Consider the following 9812-nt stretch of genomic DNA (forward strand, 5'->3'; position numbering starts at 1 on the left):
CTGGCCCAGAGCCCAATCCATTCCCCATCATCATTACAGTATCACTGCCCCAGAGCCCAATCCCTTCCCCATCATCATTACAGTGTATCACTGACCCAGAGCCCAATCCCTTCCCCATCATCATTACAGTATCACTGGCCCAGAGCCCAATCCCTTCCCCATCATCATTACAGTATCACTGGCCCAGAGCCCAATCCCTTCCCCATCATCATTACAGTATCACTGCCCCAGAGCCCAATCCCTTCCCCATCATCATTACAGTGTATCACTGACCCAGAGCCCAATCCCTTCCCCATCATCATTACAGTATCACTGGCCCAGAGCCCAATCCATTCCCCATCAGCATTACAGTATCACTGGCCCAGAGTCCAATCCATTCCTCATCATCATTACAGTATCACTGGCCCAGAGCCCAATCCCTTACCCATCATCATTACAGTATCACTGGCCCAGAGCCCAATCCATTCCCCATCAGCATTACAGTATCACTGGCCCAGAGTCCAATCCCTTCCCCATCATCATTACAGTATCACTGACCCAGAGCCCAATCCCTTCCCCATCATCATTACAGTGTATCACTGGCCCAGAGCCCAATCCCTTCCCCATCATCATTACAGTATCACTGGCCCAGAGCCCAATCCCTTCCCCATCATCATTACAGTATCACTGGCCCAGAGTCCAATCTCTCACCCATCATCATTACAGTGAATCACTGGCCCAGAGTCCAATCCATTCCTCATCATCATTACAGTATCACTGGCCCAGAGCCCAATCCCTTCCCCATCATCGTTACAGTGTATCACTGGCCCAGAGTCCAATCCTTTCCCCATCATCATTACAGTATCACTGGCCCAGAGTCCAATCCATTCCCCATCATCATTACAGTGTATCACTGGCCCAGAGTCCAATCCCTTCCCCATCATCATTACAGTGTATCACTGGCCCAGAGTCCAATCCCTTCCCCATCATCATTACAGTATCACTGGCACAGAGCCCAATCCCTTCCCCATCATCATTACAGTATCACTGGCCCAGAGCCCAATCCTTTCCCCATCATCATTACAGTATCACTGGCCCAGAGCCCAATCCATTCCCCATCAGCATTACAGTATCACTGGCCCAGAGTCCAATCCCTCCCCCATCATCATTACAGTGAATCACTGGCCCAGAGTCCAATCCATTCCTCATCATCATTACAGTATCACTGGCCCAGAGCCCAATCCCTTCCCCATCATCGTTACAGTGTATCACTGGCCCAGAGTCCAATCCCTTCCCCATCAGCATTACAGTATCACTGGCCCAGAGCCCAATCCCTTCCCCATCATCGTTACAGTGTATCACTGGCTCAGAGCCCAATCCCTTCCCCATCATCATTATAGTATCACTGGCCCAGAGTCCAATCCCTCCCCCATCATCATTACAGTATCACTGGCCCAGAGCCTAATCCCTTCCCCATCATCAATACAGTATCACTGGCCCAGAGCCCAATCCCTTCCCCATCATCATTACAGTATCACTGGCCCAGAGCCTAATCCCTTCCCCATCATCAATACAGTATCACTGGCCCAGAGCCCAATCCCTCCCCCATCATCATTACAGTGTATCACTGGCCCAGAGTCCAATCCCTTCCCCATCATCGTTACAGTGTATCACTGGCCCAGAGCCCAATCCCTTCCCCATCATCATTACAGTATCACTGGCCCAGAGCCCAATCCCTTCCCCATCATCATTACAGCATCACTGCCCGAGAGTCCAATCCCTTCCCCATCATCATTACAGTGTATCACTGGCCCAGAGCCCAATCCCTTCCCCATCATCATTACAGTGTATCACTGGCCCAGAGTCCAATCCCTTCCCCATCATCATTACAGTATCACTGGCCCAGAGTCCAATCCCTTCCCCATCAGCATTACAGTATCACTGGCCCAGAGCCCAATCCCTTCCCCATCATCATTACAGTGTATCACTGGCCCAGAGTCCAATCCCTTCCCCATCATCATTACAGTATCACTGCCCCAGAGTCCAATCCCTTCCCCATCATCATTACAGTGTATCACTGGCCCAGAGCCCAATCCCTTCCCCATCATCATTACAGCATCACTGCCCCAGAGTCCAATCCCTTCCCCATCATCATTACAGTGTATCACTGGCCCAGAGCCCAATCCCTTCCCCATCATCATTACAGTGTATCACTGGCCCAGAGCCCAATCCCTTCCCCATCATCATTACAGTGTATCACTGGCCCAGAGTCCAATCCGTTCCCCATCATCATTACAGTATCACTGGCCCAGAGTCCAATCCCTTCCCCATCATCATTACAGTGTATCACTGGCCCAGAGCCCAATCCCTTCCCCATCATCATTACAGCATCACTGCCCCAGAGTCCAATCCCTTCCCCATCATCATTACAGTGTATCACTGGCCCAGAGCCCAATCCCTTCCCCATCATCATTACAGTATCACTGGCCCAGAGGTCAATCCATTCCCCATCAGCATTACAGTATCACTGGCCCAGAGCCCAATCCCTTCCCCATCATCATTACAGTATCACTGGCCCAGAGGTCAATCCCTTCCCCATCATCATTACAACATCACTGGCCCAGAGCCCAATCCCTTCCCCATCATCATTACAGTATCACTGGCCCAGAGTCCAATCCCTCCCCCATCATCATTACAGTGTATCACTGGCCCAGAGTCCAATCCCTTCCCCATCATCATTACAGTATCACTGGCCCAGAGGTCAATCCATTCCCCATCAGCATTACAGTATCACTGGCCCAGAGTCCAATCCCTCCCCCATCATCATTACAGTGTATCACTGGCCCAGAGTCCAATCCCTTCCCCATCATCATTACAGTATCACTGGCCCAGAGGTCAATCCATTCCCCATCAGCATTACAGTATCACTAGCCCAGAGCCCAATCCCATCCCCATCATCATTACAGTGTGTCACTGGCCCAGAGCTCAATCCCCCCATCATCATTACAGTATCACTGACCCAGAGCCCAATCCCTTCCCCATCATCATTACAGTATCACTGGCCCAGAGCCCAATCCCTTCCCCATCATCATTATTACAGTGTATCACTTGCCCAGAGCCCAATCCCTTCCCCATCATCATTACAGTGTATCACTGCCCCAGAGTCCAATCCATTCCCCATCAGCATTACAGTATCACTGGCCCAGAGTCCAATCCATTCCCCATCAGCATTACAGTATCACTGCCCCAGAGTCCAATCCCCCCATCATCATTACAGTATCACTGGCCCAGAGCCCAATCCCTTCCCCATCATCATTACAGTATCACTGGCCCAGAGCCCAATCCCTTCCCCATCATCATTATTACAGTGTATCACTTGCCCAGAGCCCAATCCCTTCCCCATCATCATTACAGTGTATCACTGCCCCAGAGTCCAATCCATTCCCCATCAGCATTACAGTATCACTGGCCCAGAGTCCAATCCATTCCCCATCAGCATTACAGTATCACTGCCCCAGAGTCCAATCCCCCCATCATCATTACAGTATCACTGGCCCAGAGTCCAATCCCTTCCCCATCATCATTACAGTATCACTGGCCCAGAGTCCAATCCATTCCCCATCAGCATTACAGTATCACTGGCCCAGAGCCCAATTCCTTCCCCATCATCATTACAGCATCACTGGCCCAGAGCCCAATCCCCCCATCATCATTACAGTATCACTGGCCCAGAGCCCAATCCCCCCATCATCATTACAGTATCACTGGCCCAGAGCCCAATACCATCCCCCCCCCGCCCCCATCAACATTAAACCTATCATTATACATCTTGCCATGCCAGATTTGTTCACAGTTCATACCAGGTTTAACTTAAGGCAGTGAATCATGGAGGATTCCAGGATCAGTCCTCACAGCAGATCATCATGTAACCTGCTGCGCCCCTCTTACCTGCCACAGAAACAACCTGCGCTCCTTTCACCACCATGTAATCACTTCCAGGATATAAGACTGCCCCACCCCCCACCTGCAGACCAAGCCTTAGCCCCGCCCACTCACCTGCACACACCTGAGGCCAGGCCCTACCCACTCACCTGAGGCCCAGCCTCCCTTCACATACCTGGGTGCGTTTAATCTTTCAGTTTTGCAGGTTCAGTTTTTGAAGCCAAAAGCAGGTGTGGACGATAATGGGGGAGAAGACAGAAGCTGCTCCTACTGCTCGTTCTCTCCACCCCTGGTTTGGACACAAACAACTGCACCTGAAAAACTCAACGTGTGAACACAGCCTAAAGTTCCCTCACACATTGGCCAAGATCTATAATTGTGTTTACGCCAGTTTTCTGGTGAATTTGCGCTGATAGAACGTCTTTGGATCTTTGCTGCTCGGTGTCTGACAAGACAGAAACATCTGCACTTAAAGGAGCAGTTACTGCTTAGTCTGAATCCCCCTGTAACATCACACCCAACTCTGGCTCCACTGGTGACATCTGCCCCCCCTGTAACATCACCCCTCACCATTGACTCGTCTGGTGACACCTGCCCCCCCTGTAACATTACCACCACCATTGACTTGCCTGGTGACACCTGCCCCCCTGTAATATCACCACCACCATAGACTCGTCTGGTGACACCTGCCCCCTGTAATATCACCACCACCATAGACTCGTCTGGTGACACCTGCCCCCCTGTAATATCACCACCACCATAGGCTCGTCTGGTGACACCTGCCCCCTGTAATATCACCACCACCATAGACTCGTCTGGTGACACCTGCCCCCCTGTAACATCACCACCACCATAGGCTCGTCTGTGACACCTGCCCCCCTGTAACATCACCACCACCATAGACTCCTCTGATGACCCCTCCCCCCCTGTAATATCACCACCGCCATATACTCGTCTGGTGACACCTGCCCCCCTGTATTATCACCACCACCATAAACTCGTCTGGTGACACCTGCCCCCCTGTAACATAACCACCACCATAGACTCGTCTGGTGACACCTGCCCCCCTGTAACATCACCACCACCATAAACTCGTCTGGTGACACCTGCCCCCCTGTAACATAACCACCACCATAGACTCGTCTGGTGACACTTGCCCCCTGTAACATAACCACCACCATAGACTCGTCTGGTGACACCTGCCCCCCTGTACCATCACCACCACCATAAACTCGTCTGGTGACACCTGCCCCCCTGTAACATCACCACCACCATAGACTCGTCTGGTGACACCTGCCCCCCTGTAACATCACCGCCACCATAGGCTCGTCTGGTGACACCTGCCCCCCATGTAACATCACCACTGCCATAGACTCGTCTGGTGACACCTCCCCCCCTGTAACATAACCACCACCATTGACTCGTCTGGTGATACCTGCCCCCCTGTAACATCCCCCCCATCATACACTAGTCTGGTGACACCTGCCCCCCTGTAACATCATCACCACCACAGGCTCATTTAGTAACACCTGCCCCCCACCCCCCTGTAACATCATCAACACCATAGACTTGTCTGGTGACATCTGCCCCCACTTCCCCGTAACATCACCATAGGCTCTGCTGTGCTTAGCTCCAGTATTCCAAAGATCACCTCAGCCGTCTTCCGTGTCTGCTGAAAGGGGTTGATGCTGGTGGATAGAGCTTGTCTGACCTACCAAGAGTGTACCAGACAAAGAAAGGAGAACCTCTGCCTTTATTGTGCTTTCTTGAGACTTGTCCCGTCTGTCCCCAGCGTCCGGGAAACGCACACACCTAGGGTTCTTGGGGGAAGCGTTCCTAGGTGAGAGCAAAGCTTCTCCACAACAGAATATTCCTGTTCTGCTCAGCTCTGGCACAGGTAGCCTGGTCCCAATTTCTGCCTTCTTGGATTCCGGCTCTGTAGGAAACTTTGTGGATGCTGCCCTGGTCTCCATCATTTCCCTGTGGTTCATCTCAAGAAGCCCCTGGTCATTTCCTCTTTCAGTGGCCAGATCCTCTCTGATCCGGTCCATTTCCGCACTGAGCCTTAGCTCCTGCAAGTCGGAGAACTACACAAGGAGAGACTGTCTTTTTATGTGCTACCCCGAACCATATATTCTATTCTGTTGGGTCTTCCGTGGTTGCAGCTCCACGCACCCGTGTTTAACTGGAAGACTGGGGAGATTCTTTGTTGTGGACCAGATTGCCAGTCTTGTTATATGGTGGCTCCTCATCCTGTGTCCATCACGGTCTCTGGTGGGTCTCCCAGCTTCTTAGAAGGACTTTGCTGATGTCTTTTCAGAGAAGCAAGAAGAGACTTTGCTGCCACACCGACCTTATGCCGGATGTGTCTCCACCATGGGGTTGAGTGTATCCCCTATCTGTTCCCGAAACTGCGGCCATGTTGGCCTGAGTAAAGGAGAACCTGCAGAAGGGCTTTCGCCCCTGCTCGAGATGGGCACTTCGAATACTTTGTTATGCCCTTTGGACTTGCCCTTTGAACTTTGTAAACCACATATTCAGACTTACTTTATACCTATCTAGACAATATCCTGTTGTTCTCCACGGACATTGGGGCTCATTTACTAAGGGTTCGAACGCGGCACTTTCGTCGGGTTTCACAAATATTTCCGATTTTCGCCGAATTGCCCGGGATTTTGGCACACGCGATCGGATTGTGGCGCATCGCATCGGCTTTCACGCAACAGAAATCGGAGGGCGTGACCGCTGGACAACCCGACGGATTCAGAAAAAACGCGGAATTTAAAAAGTGATTTATGTCGCAAGATCAAGCACTTACATGCACCGGGAAGAAGGTGAACTCCAGCGGACCTCGGCGTAGCAGCGACACCTGCTGGATATCGGGCGCACGATCTTAGTGAATGCCGGCAGACCCGAATCCTCGTCGGACAGCGCGCCGTGGGATCGTGACTCGACGGGGTAAGTAAATGTGCCCCATTGAGTCCCATCCGACCCATGTACAGCAAGTTCTCAGGTGTCTAAGGGCCAATCGCCTATATGCCAAGCTCGAGAAGTGCCAATTCCATCCAAAGAGTCTCCCATTCCTAGGATATATTATCTCAGACAAGGGACTACAGATGAATCCTGCAAAGTTGTCTGCTGTACTTCAGTGGCCGCGTCCAGTAGGACGTCGAGCTCTCCAGAGATTCCTGGGCTTTGCCAATTACTACCGGTAGTTTGTTCCACATTTCTCCCCCCTGGTATCTCCCATTGTGGAGTTGACCAAGAAGAACGCCAAACATAAGGTCTGGCTTCCGGCGGCTAAAGAAGCTTTCAGTGAGCTGAAGTCTGCCTTTTCCTCTGCTCCCGTTCTCACGCGGCCTGATACTGAGAAACCGTTCCTGCTAGAGGTTGATGCCTCATCCGTTGGTTCTGGAGCCATTCTCACCCAGAAGGGGCCCAAAGGCAAAACTCTCACCTGTGGGTTCTAATCCAAGACCGTTTCAGCCTCAGAAAGGAACTACTCTAGTGGTGATCGGGAGCTTCTGGCTTTTACACTTACCTTGGAAGAATGGTGTTTTCTTCTGGAGGGTGCTTATCATCCAGTCAGTATCTATACTTATCACATAAAACCTCCTGTACCTCCAGACTGCCAAGCGTCTCAATCCGAGACAGGCTTGTTGACCTCTCTTCTTCTCCCGATTCAACTTTCTGATACATTTCTGTCCAGCAGAGAAGAATGTCAAGGCCGATGCTCTCTCTCATGCCTCGGATGTTGTTGGGGAAGATCCTGCTCAGAGACATATCGTTCCTCCAGAACGACTGGTTCTTGCTTCCCCAGTGGACCTTCGGCAACTTCCTCCTGGCAAGACGTATGTCCGACCAGCACTTCGGAAAAGGATACTGACTTGGGGATATTGCTCTTGTGTGGCTGGGGTGAAACGCTCTGTTGCCTTCATTTCCCGTTTCTACTGGTGGCCAGATCTGGTCAAGGGATTTCCTATGCCCGAAACAAGGCATCTCGTCTTAAAGCTGGTGTTCCTCTGTGTTCTGTCATCCGTTCCTGGCTGCATGTTCCATGTACCAGTTCTTGCCTGCCATGAGTTGCAAGCTATTCTCCTGCTGTCATCCCAGGCTCGGACTGTGTCCTGCATCTCCCACCGTACTACCTTGGCTGCCACTGAGGCCCTAGTTACACCTGGTGACACCCCGCCGCAGCAAGACCATCCCACTTTGTGGCGGACTCTGGCGAAGACCAGGTGCCACTTAGACTCTAGTCCCAGGTGTCGGCTAGTACCATCATCTTATCTAAGAGACTCTCTGACAGTTCGTCCCTACGAACTGTGACAGATTCCTGGGTCCATTTGAAGTACTGAAGCGCATAAATCCTTATAAGCTTTGCATTCCACCATCCATGCGCATCCCGAACTCATTCCACGTCTCTCTCTTGAAGCCTGTCATCCTGAACCGTTTCTCTCGGTATGTGCCTCCCTCTGCTCCTAAGGCTGATTCCACCAATGTCTTTGAGGTAAAGGAGCTCCTGGATATGAAGACAGTTAGAGGGAAGCAGTTCTTCATTGTCGACTGGAAGGGGTTCGGGCCAGCGGAGAGATCCTGGGAGCAAGAGGATAACATCTTGGACCGTGGCCTTCTGCAAAAATTCCTCCAGTCCTAGAAGAGGGGGAGGCCTAAGGGGGAGGGGTGCTGTCTCGGGTGCTCCTGTAACCCACGACCCGGGTCGCAGGCGCACCTGTGCTTCTAGATGTGTCCTCGGGCCCCGCCATGGTGCTTACCTCTCCTCGTTTCAACGCTGGCTCCGACAGTCAGATACACACGTCCCCGCTTCTTCCCTGCCGGATATTTGTGTCTCGTTGCCATTGAGAAAGCTTGTCCCTATGTCCTCTGCGCTTACAGTGATTTCCTGTTGTGACCTCGATTCCGCTCCTGACTCCGATGCCGTGCTGCCTGTCATGACCTTCCACTATGTCTCTGACTGATTTCGCGCTGCCTGCCTCAACCTACTGTCTATCCCTGACCATGAGTTTGCTTGACGCCATTGTGTACAAAGCCGCACCTCTAGAACAACCTGGTGGCACCACGCCGAAGCAAGTCCAAGTCCGGTTGCCCCTTAGACTCCAGTCCCAGGCTTGCTTGTGTCGGCTCACATCATCCTCTGCAGTGGTACACAGGATTCACTATCACTGATTTTGACAATAGGCTCGTCTATGACACCTGCCCCCCATATAACATCACCCCCACTATAGGCTCGCCTGGTGACACCTGTACCCCTGTAACATCACCACCAACATAGAATCGTCTGGTGACACCCCCCCCCCCCCCTGTAACATCACCACCAGCATACCCGACTCCTAGGATTCAGAAAAATAATTGGCGCTGGCCATTTCCCAGGATTCTATTTAAATCTGCCTCTCCCAGTATACCCTGCTCTTTGTGCCTGCACCTTAGAGAAAGCTCCCCAGCAATATTCCTGCATTCCTGGAAACGCACAGGAGGAACACAGGAGGCTTTCTCTTCAGTGGAATGTCTTGAAGATCTGGCAGTGAGTGTAGGGAGGTGCCGGATTATAAGGGCACGCCAGATTAGCCAGCTCCAATTAGGAGGACACTGGCCCTTTAAATCAGGATGAGTCGTGGAGGAGTCACTGGAGGTGGCGTGTGGCCTGGACAGGACCACAGCCTGGAGCCTGGAGAGGTAAGTACGGGCAGGGGCGGTGACTGCGCCACACCAGAGGGCACGTAATGCACGTACCGAGGATCGCGGATACGGCTGTGACAGTGCCCCCCAATTAGGCCCCCTCTTCTTTTCTTCTTCAGCTTCTTCTTCCTTTTCTTTCATCTCCTCCAATTCATCTTGGGACACCTGAGGAGGAAAGCAGAAATAGGACAAACCGA

General features: G+C 52.0%; 1 protein-coding gene across 3 annotated transcripts in view; it reads right to left on the reverse strand.

Annotated features, from left to right (window-relative positions):
- LOC140111321 (fibroblast growth factor 11-like) overlaps positions 1 to 3986 on the reverse strand; it is a 29708-nt gene extending 25722 nt beyond the window's left edge. For all 3 annotated transcript variants that reach the window (XM_072132353.1, XM_072132351.1, XM_072132350.1), the window contains exon 1: positions 3928 to 3986. The gene's annotated coding sequence lies outside the window, so the exon portion shown is untranslated. The remainder of the gene's footprint in view (positions 1 to 3927) is intronic.
- Between the last annotated feature and the right edge of the window lie 5826 nt (positions 3987 to 9812).

The sequence above is a fragment of the Engystomops pustulosus genome, unplaced genomic scaffold (assembly GCF_040894005.1).
Source record: "Engystomops pustulosus unplaced genomic scaffold, aEngPut4.maternal MAT_SCAFFOLD_419, whole genome shotgun sequence".
NCBI classification, from domain to species: domain Eukaryota; kingdom Metazoa; phylum Chordata; class Amphibia; order Anura; family Leptodactylidae; genus Engystomops; species Engystomops pustulosus.